Genomic DNA, 10,267 nt, shown 5'->3' with positions numbered 1-10,267 from the left:
ATGTATATATATATATATGATATGAACATATCATATAAGAATTACACCATCTTAGGTTTTACCAATGTTGTTGTGATGCTACTGAATTGAGGAATTAATCAAGTGCAAGTTAACTATATTGTGATAATTGACTGGAACCCCAAAATCAGACAAAAGGGTTTTGAGTGACCTCCCTCTCCTTTGTTAAACACACTCACTCACATTCTAGCTAAGGTAATCCACATTCTTAAAAAAACTAAATCAGAGTTGAACTGTAATTTATATCAATCTAATCTCAATCTAGATTTATAACTGTTATAGTCATCAACATGTTTTCTAGCCATTCAAAAGTCAAAAATGCTATGAAAATTCATGAGCAAATTTCAGGCAAGTCTGGGCAGTACTGAGCCTGGGGTTAATTAGTCAATAACTGACTAATACATCCTTACAAAGAAATGGTCGAGCAATTGTATTTTATTCAGATTTTAAGGAAAATCCATCACACAAAAGAACACAGGTGGGAGAGCATGTTAGCATGGTTGATAAGCGCGGCCGATTTGCTGGCTTTTATCCACAGCCGTTCATCTGGAAGACGGTGAAATATCGGCATCATTTTGTATCACAATGAAATTTAGTCTTATGGAGGTGAAAGGTTCATATAATTTTCTCACCAAAACCAGTAGTTGGAGAACACTTACTGACTTGTTTAAACCAGGAAGAACCAAAAAACTCAAGACTTCATTTTGATTTTAAAAGTAAAGGATAACATTATTCAAACAACAATGCAATCTGCAGATAAACTGTAACCATAAATTTAAATGAAGTACATATTACTGGCTTTAATTATGGCCAAAATCACATTTATTTAGTTTATATCAAGTTTACATACAAAACATAAAAATTGAAAATATAACTTAGCAATTATACTAATGAAAATCACAAACAAATTCCCAGTAATAAAGCAATACATAATTTTTAACAGTATTTCAATTATAAATTTTTCTTAAAACTTAACATCTGATAATTTATTCCATTCAATAGCTCCCAAGAAAGACACTTCTTTTTTGGTGGTTAATCTTTGGTTTGGGAGAATCATTTATCTACAACTTTTAACTACATCCTTTACTGTAATTTTAAGAAATGCAAAATGACTAGATAGAGGATCTCAGTGGAGAATTAGAATCTTACAGTTCTCTTCAGTTTTTTGTCCAATCTTGCAGCAGCATTATGGATCCAATTTGTATTTTTTAACAGAAAGAAAATACTATAGACAGAGTTCAACCAAGTTCTAACATTTTAAATCTGGCAAATTATTCCTTTTATTTTCAAATAGAATTTGTAATACTGTGTACTGTATCTTTTATTTTTTGTGCTATTGCAAATGCTGCTATTGTACTATTAACACTTTATTCCCATGTTTTAAACATAAGATTTTACGTAAAATTTCATAAAATTCCAAGATATTGTTTCCTGAATAAAACCAACTCTATAAGACTCAGGTGACATCACACAGTTTTAAATTCTATATATTGTCAGTAAAATTTACATTCTTAAATATTAACAGATTTAAATGGTGGGACTGTTCTTGGCCTGTCTGTGAACTTATATTAACATAGCGTTTTGTGTGTCATGGATGGATGATGTGGGCCTACTTGTTGATGAGAAAATTATCTGTAAGAGTTTATAGCTTTGTGTACACAGCTAAGTTCATGTGGACAATGGGATCTTGGAACAGATTCCAAGGCAGATTTTTAAAAAGTTAACAGACTCTAACTAAATCATTTCAAACCTTATTGGACAGTGACGTTGCAAGTTCTAGATACCACATAGAAGCCAGATTTCTTGTATAATAGCTTTCATAGTCCTGGGCACAATCAAATACATTTTACTACTTCTTTGTCATCCACCCCCTCAACTTCCATTTTATAATACTAGTGCCTCTAGTCAAATGACATTTACAGGCAAGAGGAAGGGCATTCATAGAAAGTAAACTTTAATTTTGATTAAAAAAAAAAAAATCTGAATTAGAACTAAATAATAATAATAAAAATCAGTTATCAGTTCTACTGCTGTTTAGTAGCCTTGAAATGAAATAATAATCATAATCTCATTACTGTAATACATTAATCTAATATATAAAAGAAATTTTATATGCAATATTTTTTTATTGCTTTTTAATCAAATTAGATAAAATTCACCTGTTCATATTCAACTCCCTGCTGATACTACATACCATATGTTATTAAAAAATTAAACAATGTTAGAAAGAAATTGTTAAATAATATCACAATAACATTTGTAAAAGGAATAAAAAATAATTATCCTACTGACAAGGTGTTTAGGGATTTAGTTACTGTATAAAAAAAATTCCTTTTGTGGGATGAAAAAATAAAAACACAAACATCAAGAATGAAAAAGTGCCCGACACAAAAAAAAAATGCCATACTGTAGAACCAAACTATGCAGCTTTCATAGACAAAAATTAGTTTTACATAATCATAATCTCAAACAAGCTAATTTTTATGGAAAACGAATACAGATATTTTTACACTTTTCACAATCTTCTCCTCATCAAAAATAATCATTTTGAATCAAAGTAGTATTTTACTTTTAGCCTGTTAGCATACCCACCACTTTGGAAAAACAATTGAGGAAAACGCATGTTTTTTTGTATGAAATGTCCCAATAAGAACTTTATTTCCTTCTCACAATTCAATAAATATAAAGCATTAATTTATTAATCTTATTATTGAACAGCTTACATGGCAACATTAAATTATTTATGACCTTGCCACAGACTCTTAAGCAAGGGCCTAAGGCTGCCCTCAATAACACTTCCTTAATGCACGTACACACATTTTTCATCAATAAAACTTAATTTTTATTCTCCTCTACCTAGGTGCTTTTAACAGAACAAATTTCCCAAATGAGAAAAAAACAAATTTTTCACTTCCTCTGACAATATTTGAACATAAAGTTTAATAAATAAAGTGTAAAAATAAATATTTCGCTTAACAGTTAATTCTTGTTTGTGGCTAGAGAGCATGACAGGACCAACTGCCTACCGGAAATCTCTTTTAATTGCCAATGTTTTGGTTGGGTGATACAAATAGTATTAATGTATAAAGTACAATATTCAATAAGCTGAATTTCCTAATTTGCCATTTATTGCCCCTGGCTATATTTTTATGTATTTGTACGTTGAGGCCCAGAACCAGGTTTATAGGAAGAGGGTTTTCTATAGGCCAAGTGTAACTCAGAAATGTTTCTTTAATAAACAAAGTGATGATAAAATACTACTACAGTAATTAACTGGTCAAAAAGGGAGCTTGGAAGAACACCCACAACTCCTGATTACGGGCCTGTGAGGACAAATAAATAATTGAATTAAATGAAATATTATATTCAATGTAGTTTAAGAAAATTCATAATTGTTATGAATGTAAAATGTTCCATAGAATTTGAACTTATAAGTCACATAACAAATAAAAATCCAACTAAAAGTTTTGTGTTATACTAACGTTGCAGGTTGGTGTGCGTTTGTGAATGTTGTAATGTTTTGTGTTTGTTGGCCAGCTTTGATAGAAAAGAAAAAAAACAGGGAAATCAAACAATACACATTAAAATGAAGCTTGCAGGTTTTTCGCATTCCGTGACGAAAATTAAATTGGTAGGATGTACCGATTGGGTAAAGTGAAATGTCCTTGACTGATGGAAAAGTATTCACTATTCTACAGAACAATGGTAAAATGCTTACTGCAATTTTCTAGAAGTTTAGTTGAGAAATTTACTTTTGTAGGTCTATGGCTATATAGGTTATACTTGGTAATGCCCCATTAGCAAAGATCTTTCTCTGGGTTCACTGATCTCCCTTTCGTAAAGTTAAAAAAAATACCTGAGTAAAGAGTCTTTCATGTTAAGGCATTCTTCTCAACTTAGCCACGGATGATTGAAGTAGCGAAAAAAAAAAAATGCTTGAACAATGAACAGTTTTAGATTAAGTCTGTTTCAAGTACTATACTGGTTTTTGAATTCAAACTGAATTGCCAGCAACCGTATGACGTTTCTACAGTTAAGAACAATTTATTAATTTCTTTTTTTAATGAACATTACTTGCATTTTTTTTAACTATAAGAAGTACATGACTAGATATATGACACTTATAAATCACAAAATAATGGAGTATACATTTTTTTTAAAGAATTGGAGAATTACGATGTACAAAGTAGCTACTATGATAAAGATGAGAAGTAGAGGCCAGTAATACAGGATGTAAGTTTAGTGGCAGATCCAGGGGGTGCTAAAAGGGTTGTTGCTAGCTCATCCCAACTCCGCAGCAGCCAAAGAAACATTTAGATAAAAGTTTAATATAGCTAAACTTCCAACAATAGGCATGTTTATTTAGTCTTATTTAATTTTATGTTTCCCTGAATATCATGTTACTATTTGAAAATGCAAGTACCTTAGAACAACAAATGAGGGAGTGACTGATTTTGGTTCCACCTTTGGGAATTTATGTGTTTTGTATGAATTTAAATGCTAAAAGTAAGGTACCAGTTTCAATAACTCTAATAATAAGGATATTTTAAAGCAATAGACTACTAATGACTAAAGGCATCTGGTATATTTTATATGAAACCTGTATCATGGATGAGCTACAGCACTAGTAAAACCATGCACAATATATCAATTCACTATAGAATTTACATCTATTCGAGACTGCAGCACGAGCCATTTGGCAAATAAAATGCATTTAAATTCTGTTGCATTTATATCCTGTATTTATAACCATTGAATTGAAATTTAATAAAAATACTGTAGTGTGAGGCTGATGAATAAAAGAATGGTAAAGAACAAATTTAAAGAGTTGCTATAAAATTAAGTTTACTGATCCGCAAATGGCCCTACTGTGGCGAAGTCTATCACTCCTACAGAGTTGCAAAAGAGTTTGAACAAAGCTGACCAAATATTGTATTTACTCGCCTCGCAAATGTAACAATGGTTTCAAAGAGTGTGGTTAGTGGCTTAAACAAGTCCGCCCAACAAAGTACCTCCTTTTATTACAGTTAAATACTATTATACTCTTAGATATTTTTCGAATGGTCTTTAAGATGTATCTATACAGACTATATATTAAAATTCCCACAGTGGTATAATTCTACGATAAGTAGATCATCAATATTTTTCTGATTAAACAACATTCCTCAAATCTGGAAACCATATGTGATATTTATACATAATACATCTTAATTTATATTATATGTCACATAATATTTATTATCATCTTTAATAAATAGGTAGAGGTTTATCTCCAAACCAAAGTTACTTTCATGTGATTTTATATAATATATAGATCCTATATGCACATATAACGTTATAAGTTCAATATTAATTACGGAAATTAAATACCTATATTAAAGCATGTTATCTCTTTCATGTTTCTTACAAACTTTGACTTTCATTACAATCTTCAAAAATATTTTGACAAAGACTCTAAGAAGTATTTTCAAAATACGGTAAGCATGTTCTTAAATGTAAGCACAAATTTAAACCTGATCGTAATCCCTGGACTCTTCATATCTTGTTTTTCCCAAAATACCAATTTGTGTAAAATCTCTGCTTAATATGCAGCCGTATACTGTATCTAGATCAATAACTAATAATCTAAGATTACATAATGCTGAATTATGTGCACAACCACTTGAACATTTAAATGTGCAATCATACTTAATGGATATTCAAATCTTGTCCTTCAATAATTCTTACTATGATAGAGACTTCTGAGACCATGATGTTTCAAATGTCCCTATGTGACATCTCCTTCCCCTCCATTCTACTTAAAAATCCACCAATGAAGTTATTACAAGAGAGTTTTTTTTTTCTCCCTACACAGGGAGGTCTTGAAAAGCTCTCAATAAATACAATGGAAGTGGAAAAATAATTGCTGGACAAAGCTTAGAAGAGAGGGTTACTATGGTTTGTCAGAATTCATTCAAAAATCAGAATACATGTATAATTGCCTGGGAAAATCAGTTATGGTGAATTTTGTGGCTTGCATGGATACAGCATCTAGCCTTCATACAGGCCTAGCTTTCTGTGACCTGGTTGCCTTGCACGAGGCTTTTGTGAGGCTTCTGTTTAATCTGCTTCAGTTATTGACAGAATTCCTACATATCTCACCAGCTTCAAAGTAAAGTACATTACTCAAATCAATCTTTAAATCAATTCTTCTTATTTTAGGTATAGAATTATAGATAGACAAGTAACAATATAGGTTAAAAATGAGAACATTCCATCATTTAATAACTCTTTATTATACCATCAAGGGAATGTATGACAATCAAATTAGATAATAGTGAAGTGATCCACCAAAATGCAAGTATATCATACAGTAACTGTTCTTTATTGTGTTGAAGATAGTCAATAATGAAAAGGCACATCCACATTCTTACTCCAATGCAAAGTGACAATACGTTTCATTGTGACACATAAATACAATAGATTACCAATGACAGGTCATGACTACGGAAATTTTCAAATTCAATTCTTAATTTGTCTTCATGTACTTGTCGTTTTACAATAACACTTGTCTGACACGATACATATTTTAATTTTCTTTTACAATTACATAATATATGTACTGTAAAGTTTTTCTTTAAAGGTCTTGACCTAGGTTGCTTAATAACAGTGCATACTATGATCTGGTTCATGTGTACATCGAAGTACTAGTACTCCACCAGTATAATTGGAACAGCTACTCTCAAAATATGGGTCATGACCCAAATAAGAGGGTCCCAATTTTTTTATTTAATGAAATTCTTATCATGCTAGAATTTTCTGCAGCATAGAAAGTGCATTTTAAAGTGTCACTTCAAAATTTTCTTTACAAGAAATGATCCATTTTAAATGTTTTTTTAACGTCGCAGTCGCAGGAAGTGGATCTCAGGAAATTGCCTGGGAGTGCATTTGGGTTGTCAGACAAAAAGGTGGAGAACCGCTGAAATTGAATGTGACATCAACTGCTTAAAATCAGATTCAGAGTTTGAAAGTCCCAGTAGCATAGATGCGTCTGCAATATACGACAGGAGAACAGGTTTGAATTTAAAGCCCAGATACTTCTCCCACCCTTGTGCTCATGCATGGTGGAACTAGTGATTAATCTAGAAATTAGCTTGTAGGTTGCAACTGGGAAATTATGTTAAATGATAACTCAAATTAGCTTTGCTACATAGCACTGTAAACACAATATAAACAAATAGATAAATAATAATAATAACAGTGCTATAGTACAGGAATTATGGAGTTAACACGTAGGTGCAGGCCTAGTCCAAGACAACTTTTCTCAGAGTCATATTATTAACAACTTTCTTAATATTAGTTCAATTATATATTTTACTTTAAACTGAAAAAGTTTATTTATTTTAAACTGAACATAAAATGAGAAGACGTACCTTGCCAATTATTGGATACTTAAACATCACATTCTAATTCCCTTAAGTTTCCGCAACCAATTTTAAGACATTTTTTGATAAAATATTTAGAAATCATTTAAAAATCATTTAAAATTATAGTACAATATTTTTTTAGATAAGAGACCAATTAAAAGTTGATAAATTATGTGTTTTTTTTAAGGTATTGATTCATTGATTCAAAGGATTGAGAGTTTTTATTTATCAGTCTTTTAGAGCAAATATATAATCTCCCTGCAAACATATGTGACAGGATATCTAAATATAGGTTGAGCAATTTACCAATGCCTGTGTTAGCAGCAGTAACGCAGTATGAGAATCTATTTAGATCATTTGGCCATTTAAATCTAATTTAGCAGTTGTCAAAATGTCAAAACACATACAGAGATTAGCTCAGGTGAACACATCAAATAAATTCCGTCATTCACAATCACTTTAGGATGTATTGTTCCCTGAATATATTATAACAAAAAAAATCAAAAAAATTATAATTTTGAAGTTAAGTAGCTTATTTTGTAGTAACATACAAATTATCAACCTGAACTTAAAAATTAAAGAATTTAAAAAATGTTGAGATACTTTTGTTTTGCTTTTAGGAAAGAAAATGGAAAAAATAACAGATTTTGTTTTGAATATACAATGTGAAAACTGACAGAAACTATAATTAGAAAGAAATGCATAGTAATGAAAGACAGAAAGATAGGAGATTTTTTTTTTTTAGAAAGATTGAATAAACTGAATAAAAAAAACACAATATAAGAGAAGTTGATAAGAACTTTAGAACTGAAACTTTAAGACATGCATCTATGCTGTGGATCATAAATTTATGTTTTTCTAGAATCAAGATATAGATACAAAGATAAAAGTTTACTGCTCAATGCCAACAAACAATTTATGAAAATTTAAAAAAATTTAAATTTCATTCCAATAACTATTAATAACAATCCATTTGACACTGTCTTTGAAAGAAAATGCAATTAATCTTTTTATATTTATCATTATCATCATCTATCTCCTACAGCTTGCATATGACCTTTTATCTATTCTAGGAATCATTTCAGAAGTTGATTAATCAGATATATTATCATGGACACCCCTGGGGTGTGGCTTATGACCCAAATGGGACTAACAGGATGGGAAAGTTTCAACAGCACTGCTATTTTTTGAGTTTCCAAGGACAATGTTCTAATGAATTATAAATGATTTTATCCATGATCTACAGTATATTGTTGGAACTATAATAACAAACTGAAATGAAATCATTCTTTTACCTTTGGCATAGAAATTTTACTATAGATCTGATTAATAATGCAACTTAAACTTGTAATGCAGTACTAGCCTAGGACAAGGTCATTTTGTAAGAGTTGACTTTAGGACATTCTGTCCAAGGAAGCTACTTGCAGCCACAGTGCACTCACCAGAGTGGTCAACCAGCTTAGTACTAGGTTATATAAAATTGTTTTTTAGGTTAATCCTTTAACACCATGAGATGTGTATAAGAGACAGGTACCAGTGGTAAGCTAAGGCCTAGTATTCACTAAAACTAACATAGCTAGGCCTAGGCCTTTTTTAATTAAATATCAAAGATCAAGAAGATCGTGTAGGCTCCTCCTTCCTAGGCCGATCCTTCGCTATTCCCAGATCTTCTCCCGGTCTAGGTCTACATAGGCTGCAACCTGCCCTGTAGGCTAAAAATAATACACTTGCACACTCTCTTCGAAACACACATGCCAATTAAAACATCACCATTTAATTGGTTTTCTATTTTTCCTGTTGCCTCCAGTTCCTATAGGCCTAATTAAGGCCTAGGCTTAAATCGATATTTCAATCACGACGATCTCGCTCGCGATACGTTGCTATGTTATGATTGTAAGAGTTATCGACGCATGCGCGTTTGCCGATTTCTGCTTATCTTGTTGTCAAGTAGGTTACGTAACGGTGAGATAATTACGATCGCGGCGAGGAGGTCTGTACCTTTGATCTTCGCTCGATGTTACTCCTTCTGTTCTATTTTCTCTATGGTGGAATATCATGTGAATATGATTATGAATCAAGTCATTCATTGTACCAAAAATTTAATTTTACTTTCAAGCCAGGCTCAGGAGGAGAAAAAAATTTGATATGTTGTAGAACTGATTTTTCTAAGACACAAAAAGCATATTTAACGAAAAACTTGGATGAGGTTTTTAGATACAGATTTTTGAATATTTAAAAATTGGTAGTAAAAGGGGTGTAACCACCCTTTTTTTCTACCTTCCCCAGTTTTTAAATATTCAAAAATCTCTATCTCATTAAAAATCGCTTCTAAGTTTTTTGTCAATACTTTTATGTCTTACAAAAATTAGTTCTACAACATATTAAAATATTTTTCCTCCGGAGTCTGACTTTGAAAAATTATATTGAAACATATCAAAAATCAGAATCGTGCCGTAAAAGCTAAGAAAAGGGTCGACTTCATTTTTCCATAGGTTTAACATGAATCCTGTACATACACATATGAATATAAATATTTGAAGCTCAAATATTTAACTGCTAACTTGTAGGTTGTAGGGTATGTTTAGTAATTCAAATAATTCCTGATCACTGTTTTACAGAGTTGAAAACTGTCCAGGCACTATATTTAGACATTATATTTTCCCTAACAATAAGTAAGCCTTCAGTTCTATAAAAAAGTTCATAATGAACATATTAATCAAAAAAATTACACAAATCAGTATAACATGGATTAACCTGTAAATCTGTAAATAATAGGCCTACTGTACATATGGAAATACTTTTTATGCTGCTAAAGTTATATATGCCGCTTGCGAGTTCAAAAC

General features: G+C 31.1%; 1 protein-coding gene across 1 annotated transcript in view; it reads right to left on the bottom strand.

The window, feature by feature from the left end:
* LOC117103481 (anosmin-1-like) overlaps positions 1 to 10,267 on the bottom strand; it is a 56,469-nt gene that overhangs the window by 12,870 nt on the left and 33,332 nt on the right. The gene's annotated exons all lie outside the window — the stretch shown is intronic.

The sequence above is a fragment of the Anneissia japonica genome, unplaced genomic scaffold (assembly GCF_011630105.1).
Source record: "Anneissia japonica isolate Jap-2015-1 unplaced genomic scaffold, ASM1163010v1 scaffold1065_len1792383_cov172, whole genome shotgun sequence".
NCBI lineage: Eukaryota > Metazoa > Echinodermata > Crinoidea > Comatulida > Comatulidae > Anneissia > Anneissia japonica.
This window is presented reverse-complemented; position numbering and strand designations above follow the sequence as displayed.